At 34.7% G+C, this 17,816-nt stretch overlaps 2 long non-coding RNA genes across 2 annotated transcripts; one reads left to right on the top strand and one right to left on the bottom strand.

Moving 5' to 3' along the window:
• Window positions 1–12,826: 12,826 nt before the first annotated feature.
• Window positions 12,827–17,513, top strand: LOC125494067 (uncharacterized). Its single transcript, XR_007270467.2, has 4 exons — window positions 12,827–13,097; window positions 14,668–14,745; window positions 15,276–15,821; window positions 17,276–17,513. It is a non-coding gene; the product is annotated as an uncharacterized LOC125494067 (long non-coding RNA).
• LOC125494068 (uncharacterized) lies at window positions 13,620–14,141 on the bottom strand. The gene is made up of 2 exons (XR_007270468.2): window positions 14,031–14,141; window positions 13,620–13,906 (listed from the first exon to the last, which is right to left on the bottom strand). It is a non-coding gene; the product is annotated as an uncharacterized LOC125494068 (long non-coding RNA).
• Window positions 17,514–17,816: the final 303 nt, after the last annotated feature.

The raw sequence follows: 17,816 nt of genomic DNA, 5'->3' as shown, positions 1-17,816 counted from the left end.
CCATTACCCACTGCCATCTCTAGCAAGGATCAGCCAAAAAAGAGAAATGAAGAGAGCCATGGTTGCAGCATGGGGAAAATCTGATTTTGAGGGGGAACAGGAACATGCAGAAGAAGCTGCTCAACTACATCTCATGGCCAAAATTGACGATGAAGGAGAATCATCTAACACCAAGGTATGTCGTAACAGTATAGAAGAAGAGCTTACAAAACTTAACAAAAGCCAACTTATGAAATTACTTCTCGAAAGCTTAGATGATTTTAAGGCTATGTGTGTTAAAAAGAATCAACTAGAGAATGCTCAAAAAGTCACTAAGAAACATTTAAATTGGCTTTCTTTAAAAACCGATACTGAAAGGCGGTTCTTTGACCATTTTGATAAAAATCAAAGTATACAACAAGCTTTCGAAAAGGTTAATAATGAGAATTATTTTTTAAACATGTAACTGGCAGAGTTGAGACTCTTTGTTCCTAAAGGATCAGTTCCTTCAACTTCAGGACAACAGATTTTGAAAAACTAAATCTAATTATGAAAATGTTTCGAGTGAAAATCTGGTACTAAAAAAGGAACTCGGTTTCTCTAGGAACAAATTGCCTGATCCTGTAAGTTGGATACAAAAGTATCAGAACAAAGAAAGGGATGGACTAGGCTTTAATCACAAGAAGAAAAATAAAAAGAAAAAAATGTTGATTTGCCTATTAGCAAGATATGTTCCTATTATGGGAATAGTGGACACATAGTTTCTGACTGTTCCACCAGGGAGGAATGTATAGAGAAAAATACATTACTAGTGAAACGAGTATGGAAAGCAAAGGATGATTTTAGTCCACAAAAGGAACCCAAGAAAGACTAGGTTCCTACCATTGACTAGATTCTTTGGATACAGGCTGAAGTAAGGGGGAACAACATGTGGTTCTTCGATATCAGTTGTTCCAAGCATATGACTGATGATCAATCCAAGTTTCTCTCACTTTCAGCATACCATAGAGGAATGATAAGAGGTTTTTAGTGTGTCTTTAAGGCACCAAAAACCGCTTTTCAAATAATCACTAGTACAGAATAGGCGATTTGCATCGGATGTGAGGCGCCTATTTGCGTCGGACATGGGTCCGACGCCACAGCCCTCGACGCGAATCGCGTATCAATGGTCTGCGTTGAATGCAGATCCGACGCACATTTTCACCTATTTGCGTCGCACCTCGTATACGGTGCGACGCAGATGGCTATCCCATCCCAATTCAGAGTAATGCGAGGGTAATGTGCGTCGCACATTGCCTAGAGTGCGACGCACATTAGTGATTTGCGTCGCACCTCGGGATATGTGCGACGCAAATTACTATTTTAATAAAAAAAATTATTTTTGGAACTAGGTTGTACTGCACATACAATTCTCGAACAGTAGAAGATTGAGAGAAAAATACCAACTGAAATCGAAGTAGAATAGAACACAACAAAATATACAAACAAAATTCAATAATTTTATAATTTACAACTCCAACACAAAACATTAAACCACCAAGATTCTATAATCTACAACTCGAACACAAAATAATACTTCCGACCTTGTACTATAGTAGTCCGACGAAGCAAACTTCCAGAGATCTCTAAAAACAGATCTGCAAATGAAAGTAACAAAAAAAATCAATAAAAAATCAGATTTAAAAAGTAAAAAAAACAGAAGAAAATAATTTCAGATGAGTAAAACTCGAAGACAATGAAAAAATGAAAAAATTACATCTAAACAATTTAAAAATGAAAAAACGAAGGAAAAAATTGTAGATCTGAAAACATGAAAAAATGAAAAAACAAAATTGTAGATCTAAACAATGAAAAAACGAAAAACCAAAATTGTAGATTGAAAAATTGAAAAAAAAAAACGAACCCGTGAGAGAGACGCCGGAGACGAAGTCGATTGTACGCCGGAGAAAGATTGAGTTCGTCGGTTGAGTTTGTCGGTTGAGTTCGTCGATGGAGTTCGTCGTTGTTCAGAGTTCGTCGTTGTTCAAAGTGGCTGCGACAAAAATGTTGATGGGCGCGGAAAGATCAGACGCAAAAGGAACAGCTCGTCGTTGTTGTTCAGAAGTCGCCGGAGAGAGACGTCGTTCTAGTGTGAGGAGAGAGACGCACGCGAGAGGAAGAGGGAGTTTTAGGGTTTGAGAGAATGAGGTTGTTCTAGTGTGAGGATAGAGACGCGAGAGGAAGAGGGAGTTTTAGGGTTTGAGAGAATGAGGCTCCGTGCTAGTGTGAGGAGTGTTTAAGAGTATGGGGCTTTTGGGCTGATCTGCGTCGGATGGGCCAAGGGTCCGACGCAAATTACTTTGTTATGTGCGTCGCACTATGGGCTTCATGCGACGCACATAAATGATTTGCATCGCACGTTAATTACATACGACGCACATCGTTCGTCTTGTGCGTCGATTCATTGTTGCATGCGACGCAAATGGCATTTTTGCGTCGTTTCCGTGTTTGTGCGACGCAAATGGGGCGACGCAAATTGACCTTTTTCTACTAGTGAATACTTAGAAAATCTAACAAGCAATATTACTAAGAAAATAGTAAGGGCAAGTCAAGGGTCGATCCACAGGGAAAATGGGATTAATTAAAGTCTATCAAGTCTAGAGTACCTAATTGAATGGTATTTGGGGGTTTGAAAAGGTTTGGTAACAATTATGACTAGCTAAAAACTAGAACTAGCAAATACCAAGAGTTTAAATATCAAATAGGAAAACACTAGAGTTAAGGTTACTAGTATGAATAAGAACGGACAATGAATATTGATGCGATTGTGAAGATTATGGAGATGATCATGCAAGGTTTAGTTTCCCTCTAAAATACTCGAGTCCTGATCTCTCGAATGGTCCTCAAGAATAAGCACTTAATCAATCAACTAAATCCTCTCTCGAATGGTCTTTAGTTAATTGATTAAGAGATTCAATAAATTCGGAAAACCCCTAATAAAGGATCCCCATAATTTCTACTCAATATCTTGGCATAGAAATTAAGTTGATTCTTGGGGATGATAAAAGAGTTCAAATTTCGATTTAAGAATATTTGAGTTCAAAATACCAAAGTATAAATATGATCAATATCTATTCTAAGATTTCAAAACACCAGATCAATGCATAACTTCTTTAGAACATCACAATCTCATCAACAAACAGTTAAAACCCTAATTCATACTTTTACCCTAACCCTAGATATGAAACTACTCACTAATCATGGATTCTAAGCAATTAAACATAAAATCTATGACTAAACTAAGGCTAAACATGATTAAAAGATAGTTAAACTAATAGAAATCACAATTATATGAATATGAGAATGAAGATCTAAAATAAACTAAAAGCAAGAACAAACACTAACACTAGTAGAATAAATGCTATTTGCTGCGGTTAAAAAGTGCCCTATTGCTGCAGTTTTGGGCGCGCAGCAATTAAGGGGGCGGCAATAGGTATTAATAATATTATTGCGGTTTTAAACCGCAGCAATATCTACAAATATTGTTGCGGTTTTTAGTACAAACCGCAGCAATATTATTATGTGTTATCAATTTAAAAGAGTATATTGCTGCGGTTTTTAAGCCAAAACCGCAGCAATAAACTCAGGGCAAGTAAAAAAAAAAATATTTCAATTTCTCGAGCTGTCATTTTTTGTATAGTTATAGTACTACTATAATATGTAACATAACTACAACAATACACTATTACAAAATACCCAATATACATTAAATTCATATATTCAAAAAAATGATAATATCTTACAATAATTACCAAAAATATAACACATAAACTGGGAAAAAAAATCAGCTATACTAAAAAAAACGAAAAATACAAAAACTTGAAAAAAAATTAAAAATAAAACAAAACTAAGAAATCTCTAAAAAAAAATTCGAAGAGGGGAGAATTCTCGACGAGCACAGGCGTATGCGAAGTGGTGGTTGGCGAAATCTCGAAATCGTTGGTCGAAGATGGTGGTTGGCGAAATCTTCATAGAAACACTATAACACAAAATAATCTGTAAAAATCGAACAAAACATGAATCGCGAAGCAGTTACTGGAAATTATTATATTTTACGAGTGAATTTAATCTGTAAAAAGAATGAATTAACAAGAGAAGATGATAGAGACCTGATGAGCGTGGAGATTGAGACAGCGAAGCTGCTGTTGCTGCCATTTTCCGCCGTATGAGAGAGATTTCGACACCAGATTCTTTAGTGATTCTCTCACCATTTCTCATAGATCGACGCCGAATTCAATAATGAAGGAATGGCGAGCACAGGCGGACGTGGTGGCTGACGACTCGTTGAACCGTGAGAGTTGAGGGTGAAGGGTGAGGATGAGGGTGAGGTTGAACCATGAGAGTGAGGGTGAGGATGGGAGTGAAGGACTGAAAGGTGAGGAGGGAGAGGATGAAAGAAACGGCGGGTGGAGTGAGGAAATGAAGTGAGGAAACAAAACCCTAAGTCACTCCGCGTTTTATATTTTTTTGGTATGATATTGCTGCGGTTTTTATTATAAAAACCGCAGCAATATATTAAAATATTATTTTTTAATATTATTTTAATATATTGCTGCGGTTTTTGACAAAAACCGCAGCAATATGTCTGGTCAAATAGTCAACTTGTTTTAAAAAAAATTCGGTTGACACTATATTGCTGCGGTTTTAAGCAAAACCCGCAGCAATATATTTATTTTATTTTTTATTTTTTCTTGTTATGTGATATATTGCTGCGTATGGGTAAAACCTCAACAATATCACTGCAGCAATAAGCAATTATTCTACTAGTGTAAGAGAATGAAATAAAAACTGAAAATTCAAATTAAATTCAATGAAAAGTACCTTCAATGTTAACGGAATCACAAACTATGATTAATGATCTCAATTCTCAATCAAACTCAAGTGTTTTCTCTCTAGTATAAAACCCTAAAAATACTCTCTAAAAACTAAATAAAGCATAAGTCCTTAACAACATCCAAAGTATCTTTTAAATGAGGCTGCATTCTCTTTTTTTCCGGAAACGCATGGTGCGGGCGCACCTGGCCTGTCTACCTCAATTGGGATGTCTCGTCTACTGGTGCGGGCGCACCATACACAGGTGCGGGCTTACCTATGTGTTCTATGATTTATCTCCAAATCTGCTGAAGGTGCGGGCTCACCAGTGGCGTGTGCGGGCGCACTAGTGTGTGCGGGGGCCTTAAGTCGTATCTTGCAATACTCGGCCCTGAAAAGGGTCATACCTGCAACAAAAACATGAGAAAACCTGGTGAAAGCATATGTACTAGAATTCGATCAAAATAGATCGAAAATCTAGCAAAATGTCACTATGATCAATTAATGATCGAGTGAGGAAGTAGAAAGGGAAATGAGGAGAAAAGAGAATAAGGGAGACCAAAATAAACCAAAAGGAGGTGATAAAGTGCATTAGAAACGCACTTATCAAGGAACAGTGACCTTCGAAGACAACCTAACTGGTAATATTGTAGTTTTTGGTAAGATTGGTAAGTCTCTATCACACTACATGGATAACGTATTTTTGGTCGAGGGCTTAAAGCATAGTTTACTTAGTATTTCATAGTTTTGTGATAAAGGGAATATAGTGAAGTTCACTAATGAGTCTTGTGTTGTTAGCAATAAAAGTACAGGAACCAAGATACTTGAAGGAACAAGGAAAGGTAACACCTACATGGTTGATCTCAACCTTGTTCCCAGGAACAATCTCACATGTCTAAGCGTGATTGAAGAAGATCCCCTATTGTGGCACAAGCGTTGCGGACATGCCAGATTGTCCCTACTAAACAAACTAAATGAAATTAAAAAAACTTAGTAGTTAGATTACCAACGATTAAGTTCAAATACCATGGTGTTTGTGATCCTTGTACAAAAGGAAAGCAAGTGAGATCCTCATTCAAATCAAAGAAAATGGTAAGCACAGAAAGTCCATTGGAACTCATTCATATGGACTTATGTGGCCCTGTACGCATTCAAAGTCGATCAGGTAAGAGATATGTATTAGTGATTGTAGATGATTACTCGATATATACATGGGTTATATTTCTTCATAGCAAAGATGAAACATTTAATGAATTCTTAACATTTGCTAAAAACAATTCAACGAACTAGTGGTTACAAATTAAAATATCTAACATCTGCCCAGGGAAAGGAGCTTAAAAACTCCAAGTTTGATGAATTTTGCAACAATGAGGGTCTAGATCACAACTTCACAGCCCCAAGAACGCCACAACAAAATGGTGTAGTAGAGAGGAAGAACCGGACCCTAAAAGATATGGCAAGGACAATGTTGATTGCAAGCAGTCTTCCAAAAAAAATTTGGGCGGAAGCAGTAAACACATCATGCTACATCATCAATAGAGTCATGCTGAGACCAATTACATTGAAGACTCCTTATGAGCTACTCAAAGGAAGAAAACCAAATATTTCTTACTTTCGAGTTTTCAAATGTAAATGATTTGTACATAATAATGGAAAGGACAATTTAGAAAAGTTTGATGCTAGAAGTGATGAGACTATATTTCTAGGATATACCTCAAGTAGTAAGGCTTATCGTGTTTACAATAAGCGTAGAATGTGTGTTAAGGAAAGTGTCCATATTATATTTGATGAAAATAACTCTATGCAGGAATAGAGTAATGACAATGACTTTGAAATTGGATTAACTCGTCCAGAAGAGTCTAATCATAATGACGAGGAACCAACCCCTGCCGGGAAAGAGAAGAAGTTAGTTCCTGATCCAGAGAACTCAGTGCTTGAGCCTCCCAAGGAACAAGCAACAAGAGGAGATCAAGATACTTTAGTGACTCCTAAAACTGAAGAAAATCACATAAATCAACCGCCTTAAGAAGTAACAAGGAGCTTTGATCCAAAACCTTGGAAGCACCTAAATTCTCATCCCTTAGAATTAATTATAAGTGAGATTGAAAAGGGAACTCAAACAAGATCCCAAATAAAGAATGTTTGTGTTGTTCATACTTTCTTATCTATGACAGAACCTAAGGATCATATGAAAGCACTCAAGGAAGCTGATTAGATAAATGTCATGCAAGAGGAACTAAATAAGTTCCAGAGGAACAAGGTCTGGCACCTGTAGAGCAAACCAAAGACCCAGAAAGTTATTGGACTTAAATGGGTCTATAGGAACAAGCTTGATAAGCATGGAACAATGGTAAGGAACAAGGCCAGATTTGTAGCCAAAGGGTACAACCAACAAGAAGGTATCGATTTCGATGAAACCTTTGCTCCTGTTGCTAAAATAGAAGCAATAAGAATCTTAATTGCATTTGTTGCATTTATGGGATTCAAGTTGTACCAAATGGACGTAAAATGTGCATCTTTAAATGGATTGTTACTTGAAGACGTCTATGTGGAACTGCCTCCTGGGTTTGAAAATCCAGACCTTCCAAATCAGGTCTATAAGCTTGACAAGGCCCTTTATGAGTTGAAACAAGCTCCTAGATCTTGGTATGAAAAATTGTCAAAATTCTTACTTTCTCATGATTTCATTAGAGGCAAGGTTGATATAACATTGTTCCTTAGATCAAAAGGAACAAACATACTAGTAGTTCAAATTTATGTTGATGATATAATATTCGGTGCTACTAATGATCTTCTATGTAAGGAGTTTGTTGATCGTATGAGTAGTGAGTTCGAGATGAGTATGATGAGAGAATTGAACTTCTTTCTGGGATTGCAAATCAAGTAAACAGAAAGAGAACACAATGATCCATCAACAAAAATATGTCAAGGAACTGCTGAAGAAATATGGACTGGAGCAATAAAAAACCAACCACAATCCCATAGGACCAGGAACAAGGTTAGACGAAGACACAAATGGTAAGTGTGTAAATGAGAAGCAATACAGAGGTATGATTGGTTATTTACTCTACTTAACTGCAAGTAGACCTAATATTGCTTTTAGTGTTGGTTTATGTGCAAGATTCCAATCAAATCCTAAAGAATCTGACTTAACGGCAGTCCAGTGAATTCTTAAATATTTGAAAGGAAGTGATGACTTATATTTGTTCTATCCTCGAAGTGAAGTTTTTGATCTTATAAGTTATTCAAATGCGGATTAAGCTGGAGATTCAGTAAACCGCAAAAACACATCCGACATTGTTCAATATCTAGGAACAAGCTTGGTCTCGTGAAGCTCAAAGAAACATAACAAATTTGGCCTATCCACTGTAGAAGCAGAGTATGTGGCAGTTGCTGCATGTTGTTCCCATTTCCTCTGGATCAAGCAATAGGTTTGAGACTTTGACATTAAGTTTAAGTGTGTTCCTATCTATTGTGCTAATACAAGTGCCATTTTCATTTTCAAGGATTCAGTTCATCATTCAAGAGTCAAACACATACACATTAGGCATCACTTTCTTAAAGATAATGTCCAAAAAGGTCTTGTCAAAGTTAACTTTTGTCCTACTGAAAATCAAATTGATGACATCTTGACCAAACCACTTCCTAGAGACAAATTTGAGAAAATTCGCCCAGAACTAGGAATGATTAGAAATCATTGTGTGCTACACAAAATAAAACTCTTAGTCTAATTGACATTCAATAAGTGACTAGCATTATGGTATGATTTATGTTTCACACTTTATGGTAAAGGACTCGCATCTTGTCTTCATAATACTCCCCTTATTGTCCATGCATATACTTGAGCATATAATAGTTAGGACAACGTACATCTAGCCTAGAAGTGTAACATGCATGAGATTACACCTTTTTCATTTTTATTTGTTTTCCCCTCTTAATTTTCTTTTCAGTTTTTAGTTTCTTTTTCTCTTTTTCATCCACGCTCTCAAAATTAATTATCTTTCTTCATTAATCCCCCACAAAAATTTACATAAATTAAATCAAGCACCGCTTCACGAGTGTGCATGTACAAACCCAATAAATGATAAATTCAAAGGATGGTATTGAGATTCGGGGATGGTAAAGCGAATCTCTCTCCCAAAGTTCCCCTAGGATGGTATACATTTTGAGATTCGGGGATGGTAAAGCGAATCTCTCTCCCAAAGTTCCCCTAGTGGAGATCACACCCCCAACTTCAAGGTTACTACTAGAGCAATTTTAGTTTGGTAAATAGTACTCACATTATAGTGCGCGATTCTAATTTTGCACGGGTGTTAAGTTCAACAAAATCTAAGAGGAAAGTAAAGAGTGTTTGTGTTTGAAAATTAAAATTATGGGGGAAAAGTGGTGAAAGAACATTAAATGCATGACTAATTCAACACTTGGGTTGAATAAACAAAGAAAAAAATCATTTTCAATAAGCAAATAAATAATGGTGGTACAATTTTTCCAGGAAAATCATGAAAAGGTGTACATAGAATAAAAAAAGGAAACAAGAATTACATTTTAGGATACTTTATGTTGACTTATAAAGGAACACTATAAGAGGGGGGGTGAATTATAGTGTGACAAATATATGTTAGTTTTTGCGGAATTATAAAACAACGAAAGGAACAAGAGAAATACACAAGAGATTTTAGCGAGGAAAAACTTTCTAGGTCCAATTGGAAGAAACAACCTCGACACAAGGGATCTTAACTCAAACTTTCCACTATAATAGGCCAAAACAACTCTGTTTACAATCCTATTACTTTTCGCTCGAGCCACAACTTAAGTTACTAAACTCAAGTTCCCAACGACAGTTCCTACAACTGTTGTTTCTCTCAAACTTCACTCGAAGTTCCTTTCTCTTTCTCTTTCTCTTGCTTCACTCAAAGCTTCTCACACTTACGATGAAACTCACTCAAGTTTCTTCCCTTTCTCTTGCTTTTCTCAATACAGGATTTCACTCAAAATCCCCTTACCCCAAAAAACAAGATTACAGACGATAAAAACAATAAGGAAATAAGTAGGAAATATGTAAGGAACACAAGAGTATATTGAAGGAATGACGGTACTGACTTTATCTTAGTTAAACCCAATTAAAATCGAAGTCAGGCACACTATGGAAGGACTACTAAAGTTTGACACTTTATGTAAGAATAACTTAAAGTCCGACACATTAAAATTTAGATTAAGCGCCTATTTATAACATAAGTAGTCATGAAATAACTTACCACTAATTAACCCACTAACCCCATGATATCCTGAACTTAATTAATTAATTAGTTTTTGTTTAACTTTAATTTACTTGAGAATTAAATAACCACTAACCCACTACTTAACTTAATAGGAGAAGCAGTAAAGTATAACGTGGTTTATAAAACTTGAAGCCTAATTAAACTAATTAAAATCAATTAAGGCTTTAATAAAATAATCAAGCCCATTACTCCACAAACAGTAAACGTGTAGCAGTAAGCTTAAACTGATATTAGTTTGCTTAGGGAGTAATTAAACCATATAAATTAATTAATACTTGGAAAATAATAAGCAAGCCCACTAAACTCACTAAAACAAATAAAACGTTTAACAGTAAACATTATGTGGTTAGTGGTTGCTTGGAGAACAATTAAACCATTTTTAAATAAATGATTTAAGAAAAAATATATTTTTAAAATATTTAAATAAAAACTGAAAATCAGATTTTATTTAAAAAGAAAATCCTTTGATTTACTTAGAATAAAAAGATAAGATTTTAAAATAAGATATTATCCTTTTCAAAACAGAAAGTCATTTTAAAATCTTTTCCTAGCAAACTCCTAACTAATCTCTAAATTAGTGGATCTAGTCAAACTAAGTTAGGACTCCTAAACAAATCAGTTAAGCGCTTCATATATGTTAGGCACACAACATAGGACGTTTTAGGTATGTTCCCAACCTGTACCAACGTCTGTTCCCAACATAGGAACGGAACTCAATTCCCAATTCTCAAACTTTGGAAACATTGCTTAACATTTAACTCAAGGAACTCGTAGACTTAATTAATAGAAACCGACACAATCTTTTTACCATTTAGACTCATTAAACCTAGGAACTTAACTAGAGACTCTAAACCTTCATTCCAACTTTATAACTCAAGTTTCCTTACCTTTCCGGATCTTGTTCCCTTTTTACATTTAGGAACTTAAATACAAACTCATGCATTCTAAGCTTCCTTCATGTTAGGATAGTTGTTCCTTTGAATATCTTCACTTCAATCTTCAAGTTAAGCCTCTTCACTTCAACCTTGATTGTAGTATTCTCTTTATCCATAGGAACAATGCACCTTGCACACCTTTCATAACAAGCATTCTAAATGCTATAGGCACAACCTTTTACAATGATTCTTGCACACATAAAACTCATAAACTTTGTTAGTTAAATTACTTTAGTTTGTCATCATCAAAACCATATTGGGTCAACAATTTTCCCCATTTTGGTGATGACAAACTAAGGCAAAGTAATATAAAAACTAACATAATTAGAATATAATATTATAATGCAAGATCATATTAAGTAGAGAATATACCATAGTAAGAATAATAAATAAGTTACTTTGCCATAATCTTCCCTCTTTTGACATCATCAAAAAGCGAATTACTTTTAAAGAATTCATGATCAACCTTTCTAACTTATAGTGACAGCACACCACCATAAACATAAAATTAATGGTCAAACATGAGTTAAAAATTTCAATTAGCTCAAACATCAATCTAGTAATATTAGCCATCCTCATGCACATGATGATCAATTAGTCAAAGAAGCTAAAGCATCATATTACCAAAGTGCAATCCATATAGAAGCAAACAAACGAAATGTCCAATAGAATTAAAAGAGAGGATCAAAGGCTCATTTTGTGAAGAATGGTTGGTATAGGCTAAGTGGCAAAGATATATATGTATGAATTGGTCACTTGTTCCTCCACCATTACCTTTCCTAAACTTCTAGTTTTCTTGTGATTTGCCTTTGAAGCACACACTCGTTCCTTTCAAATAACATCTATTTCGTTACTTCTTTTTCAATACTTTAAATATAATTATGCTGTCTGTTCCTTATTTTGAGATTCAAGGAAATAACTGATTCCTTTTGTTTACTTTAGATTTGATACGAAAGGAACACACTTAGGACTACTAGAACCCTTTTTTTTCTTTTCTTTTTTTTTTACAGCTTTGTAGAAGTAGGAACTTCAACATTTTTGGAACCTTTTCTCTTCTATTACTCCCTTTCACAAATCTCTACTTTTATTCTCCTATTTTTCTCCCATATTTCTTTGTCTCCCTCAAACTCTCCTTTTTCTTCTCCATATCACCTTATTCTCCCTCAAGCTTTTCCTTTTCTTTTCTTTTCTTTTCTTTGTTCCCCCTCAATTGTTGCATCATCATCAATATTCAAAGTGATAGTGGAGGAACACAAACCGAAAGATTTGGAATTATGGTGAATTGGTTAGAAAAGAAAAAGTATATATATAAATGTGAGATGAAATTATTTAGGAGGAATTTTTGAGATTTTTAAAAATATATGGTATAATAAAAGATATGAGAATTTAGGGAATGATATAACTCATGTGAAAACAGAATTGGACATTCATACGTAATGCACTTGATTCATGTGGAATGTATAACATATGAGTTCCTTAGATGAAAGGAACTACACACTACTACAAAAAAGGGCAAAGATAACACCCCTAAATTAACTCATATTCTAGCAACTGTTATGTAAAACCTAAAGTTAACAATTTAACCGAAGAACTGTTATCTTAGCTTGTATTGATAATATATCACTTAACACTAACCTTAATATGTGTTATCTTTGCTATGAAATTAGTATGTGGTGCTTTATTATTATTTTTTATGAGAATGTGCTGCTTTATTATTAATAATAAAAATTATGCTAATAATTATCTTGAAAATAAAAACCGTTTATTTGGCTAGAAATTAGGAACAAAACTTTCTACCCTTTGTAAACCCTTTTCTTTTATTTTCAATTTACTGTAACTGAACCACAAGTGTGCGTCTGTTCTTCGCTCGCTCAACGCCTCCAATTTCAGTTCCCACTTCGGTTGTCACCTCTGGATCTCATCCTCGGTTCCCTTCCCTTTTATCGGTTATAGCAGACTCATGGAACATTGAAATTCACAAGTTCATGCTACCTAGCAAGTCGTTTTGGGAGAAATCGACAACCATAATCGTCATTCTTACAAACAATTTAAGGTAATTCTTAATTTTCAAGCCCTTGTTTATTCCTAATACATAAAAAAACTGATTTTGGCATATTTATTGTTTAAATTTTTTAATTTAATCAATTTTTTGGTTTCTTGGATTGGTAAATTTACTATATTGTTTTTCTGGAATTCCCAAAATTGGGTGTGTGATGAGTAAACATAGTACTTGTGGTTGCCGCACATCAGAGCGCTTGCTGATGCTCTTGTGAATCGGCTCCAATACCCATCTTCAAGAAGTGAACCCGAACATGGGTTACTTTAACTGTTCAATGATAGAAAAGGGTATATAGAGCCATAAAAGTTTGTTTTTCTACATCTCTGATTTGATAAAGTATGTTCTAGAATTAAAAGGCTGCTACTGAATTGAGGCGATGCTACCTGCTTCTAATGGCATACGGAAAACACATAACAACAGTATACATATATGATTACCTGCAAAGTATGTCTAGGGAGTTTCTCCCGCAGTCCCACACCAATAACAAATCTGATGTGGTACAAGTGCAACTATGAGTTACAAGCAACATAAAGTTTCATTTGGCATTTCTCTATTTAATCTTACAAAATGCCAGTTCTAATGTGTAGTAGTAGTTAAACATCCCAATAGTTTCATAGCTGTGACATGTGGAGAAGAAGTTCATCTCTGCCTAAATTGGTGACACTGCTAGTCATGATCCATGGGGGATGTTGCTTGTAGTTCTCTCTGATTAATCCCTGAAAACTTCTGATGTTTTCTTCAGGTCGTGCGCCTTTTCCTCCTTTCATCTTATCACACTTGGTAAAGACAAAGGTGATAGGTATCTGAAAGGCACAAACCCAAACAACAAGATATTAAATACTTCCTATAAGAGCTGCAGCCAAAGATGATAGAAATTAGAAACAATAATATAAAGGCAAAGGCCAGCATAATTGTTGAAGAGTATACATTATTGCGTCCGAGCCAATTAGCACAATCAAGATCTATCTTCTGTGTGGGAACACTAGCATCAACTAAGAGTAGTACCGCAACAAGCGAAGTACATATTTAAATCTTACCATCGTCCTGTCTGATTATAGCATTAAGTAATTGATGAATCCTTTTCACTAATGAGTGGTGCTACTTTAGTATTAAAACTGAATTAACTATTTTCTATGCATATAAGTTCTAGTTATGTATTTATGTAAGCTTCATTAAATTACAGAATTAAACATGCAGATGCACAGAAGAACACATAAATACACGATCTAGAATCAACAATATTTATGTAAGCTTCAGGATACTGTATTGCACTCAATAAATTGATTTTTGATTTGTTATATATATTTATAGTAAATTGCCCTTCAGTGGCCAGACACATTAGTTTTTGAACCTTTTTCGTAGTTGGGAGGAGGGAAGGAGTCTAAATCTATAACGCAGTTTATCGACTTGGATCATCTAAATGTTCTAGTTTATTTGTCTTGCTTGGAAATTGGCAAGCTCTGCATGTTAAAGTGTTGGTATTAATAATGTTTTAAGGTGTGAAACCTGTGTCGGATATGCTACTCATGCTAATCTATTTCTGTTTTTAATTGTTCCTTTGTAGTATCATAGGTGGGACTCATCAGAATAATACTATATGTATCATTGTCATGTTCATCTTGACGAAAGCTATTGTTTCAAGGTATATTTTTTCCAACTACTATTGAAAGTCTGTACAGCTTGTAATTTTCCTTTCAATGTTTCTATTGCATGTATAAGTTTAAGTGGTCTAGTAACAATATTTGGTAGACTTTTGAGCTGGAGCTTTCTATCAATAGTTTGTTTAAATTTCTTAAATATTCTCATCTTCAATTCAAAATGTACATTAGAGTCTAGATGATGCGAAAGGATATCTTTGCACTCAAGGTTTATTTTCATTTCCTTGCTTAAAATAGTTTCTTTGTTTATACAGCCTGAACTTGCACTTTCAAAAACAATAACTTTACCTATAAATCTGGATGCTTCAGATATACATGTTCAAGTCATCAGTGCATGCATACTTTTATTTTGGTCTCAATAGTTAATAACTACTTCAACTTCAAACTTCAGGAAAAAATAAACATTCATCTTCTTATTTGTTTCCTTCTAATTTGTGCATGATTAATTATAAAGTTTAATTACTTTTCAAGTTTTTATATATGAATACTTATTTTGTAGTTACCTTTATTGTAGTACTATCAAGGCATGGGTCCAACCTATTCTCAGGAGAAAATTGATGAACTTAGAGAGTTGTGGATTACATTTGCCGGAGATCAACACGAAGCACAAATGACGAATGAGTTCTAACTTTCCGCCTAAATTTTTTTACCTTCATCCACTTTTGGACATAAATTATATTTTTGGATTTGGATATTGATATCATGTGGATGTGGCTATAGGCTAGATTTGATCTTGTTTATGATTTAGATTAATATTGATATGTATATATAGTAGTTTTTTTAGAAGTTTAGAATTATGAATATTAGTTGAATTATTTTGTGATATAAAGAATTTTGGAAATTTGGAATATCATATGCAATTTATTGGTTGTAAGATCTTATGGGTTGAGTATTAATTATACAACAGATACATGTATTATATTGTCCTGTAAAAAAATTTGAATTGTACTGACGACATTGTTGTGCTGCATGCTGCAACGCCTACTGTCAATATATATGTGAAATGATAATTTGATTATTTTAAAAAATATATCATAGATAACAGTTATAGGTAATAACAGTTATCACTAGTAGAATAAATGCTATTTGCTGCGGTTAAAAAGTGGCATATTGCTGCGGAATTGGGCGCGCAGCAATTAAGGGCGCAGCAATAGGTAATTATTATATTGCTGCGGTTTTAAACCGCAGCAATATTTGAACATATTGCTGCGGTTTCGGCTCGAAACCGCAGCAATATATTTTTTTTAATTAAAAATGTACAACCTATTGCTGCGGTTTTTTTGCCAAAACCGCATCAATATGTTCTTGCCAGGTAAAAAAAAATTTTTTTTTTTTTTTGGAATTTTACAATTAAATTTGAAAGATTAAAACCATGCCACTAACTCATCCATTATCCAACAAATTCGCAAACAAACTGGAAATAAAATGACATGAATCTTATTAATATTTAGATATAAAAAACTATTACAACTTAGACTAATTACAAAAATTATAATAAAAAACTGATATTAAAAAACGAAAAATATAAGAAAAAAACTACAAACTGATATTCCATAATAACTCTTAACGAGATTGCACTGCTAATCATCTCCACCGCTGGGTTGGAGTTACAATAAAAAAGGAAAAAAATTAAAAAAAATCCTAAAACCAAAAATCACAAACAGATCTAAAAAGAATGAAAAAAACGAAAACAAAAATCATGGCTCCAACGAACCAAATGGATTTCGAAAGAAAAAAAAAATTGTATCTTAAACGTGGCTCGCGTCTCAACCGAGAACCAGATCTCGACGATGCGATGCGAGTAGAACGACGGACGAGTTTGAGAACGACGGACGAGTTTGAGAACGACGGACGAGTTTGAGAACGACGGACGAGCAGAACGACGAATGATTGCGAGTAGAACGACGAATGAACGCGAGTAGAACGAACGCCGCACGAACGACGAAGGACTGGACCGACGAACGACGCAGATCTGGTTTCGCCGGAACGGAACAACGACGGGAGGCGTGAAACTGATGTGGTGGGTGGTTAAATCTGAGAGGAGAAAGAGAGATGCGTGAGAGAAGAGAGAGAGGAGGGAGTGATGCGTGAGAGGAGAGGAGGGAGATACGTGAGTTTGAGAAGAGAGAGAGGAGAGAGGGAGGCGTGAGAGGAGAGTGAGAGGTGAGCGGTTTCTTTAGGCCTTAGGGTTTAGTGAGAGAGCTGCCATCTTAACTACCATTAAATAATATGGGGAGCCTAATATTGCTGCGGTTTCCACGTAGGACCGCAGCAATATATTAAAAAAATATTTTTTTAATATATTGCTGCGGTCCTACATGGAAACCGCAGCAATATTAGCTGTTCAAAGCCCCACTTTATTTTAAAAACTATCCGTTAAACAATATTGCTGCGGTTTTGGGCGGGAACCGCAGCAATATTGTCAATTTCTGTTTTTTTTTTTGCGTGTTATATTGCTGCGTATAGGTAAAACCGCAGCAATATTACCGCAGCAAATAGCATTTATTCTACTAGTGTATATAGATTATAGGAAAACATAACAGTTATTCAAGATAAGTGTTAAATTTTCCTTCTTTCAATTTGTCATATAAATAGCAAACATAACACTTATTTACAAAATGTGTTATCTAGCTGTATAACGTGTATTATAAATAATTGTTATGTTTTCTCTGGCAAACATAACACTTTCGTCAGGTGTTATGTTTACTTTACATTACATTGACTTGGATAACACCTCAAAACTGTTATGTAAAGCCTTATTTAACAGTTATCTTTGCCCTTTTTTGTTGTAGTGACACTTTTTACTCCTTCCTCTTGACTAACAATTAGCAATATGGACAATAAGGGAAATATTACAAAGACATCAGTGAGTCATCTTATCAATTTAACTCATGACTATGCATAAAACATAGAAGCAATTGTGGTGACACATTTTCATATGGAAGATATTTCACAAAAACTCTACATAAAAGCGCTAGATGACTTTTACATTTAGGGAAAGACAAGACAACTTAACTCATTTAACAAAATCACCTCTACTATTTTCATAAACCTT

The sequence above is a fragment of the Beta vulgaris genome, chromosome 5 (assembly GCF_026745355.1).
Source record: "Beta vulgaris subsp. vulgaris cultivar EL10 chromosome 5, EL10.2, whole genome shotgun sequence".
Lineage (NCBI taxonomy): Eukaryota > Viridiplantae > Streptophyta > Magnoliopsida > Caryophyllales > Amaranthaceae > Beta > Beta vulgaris.
Note: the sequence above shows the minus strand (reverse complement) of the source record. Positions and strands in the feature narration are given on the sequence as shown.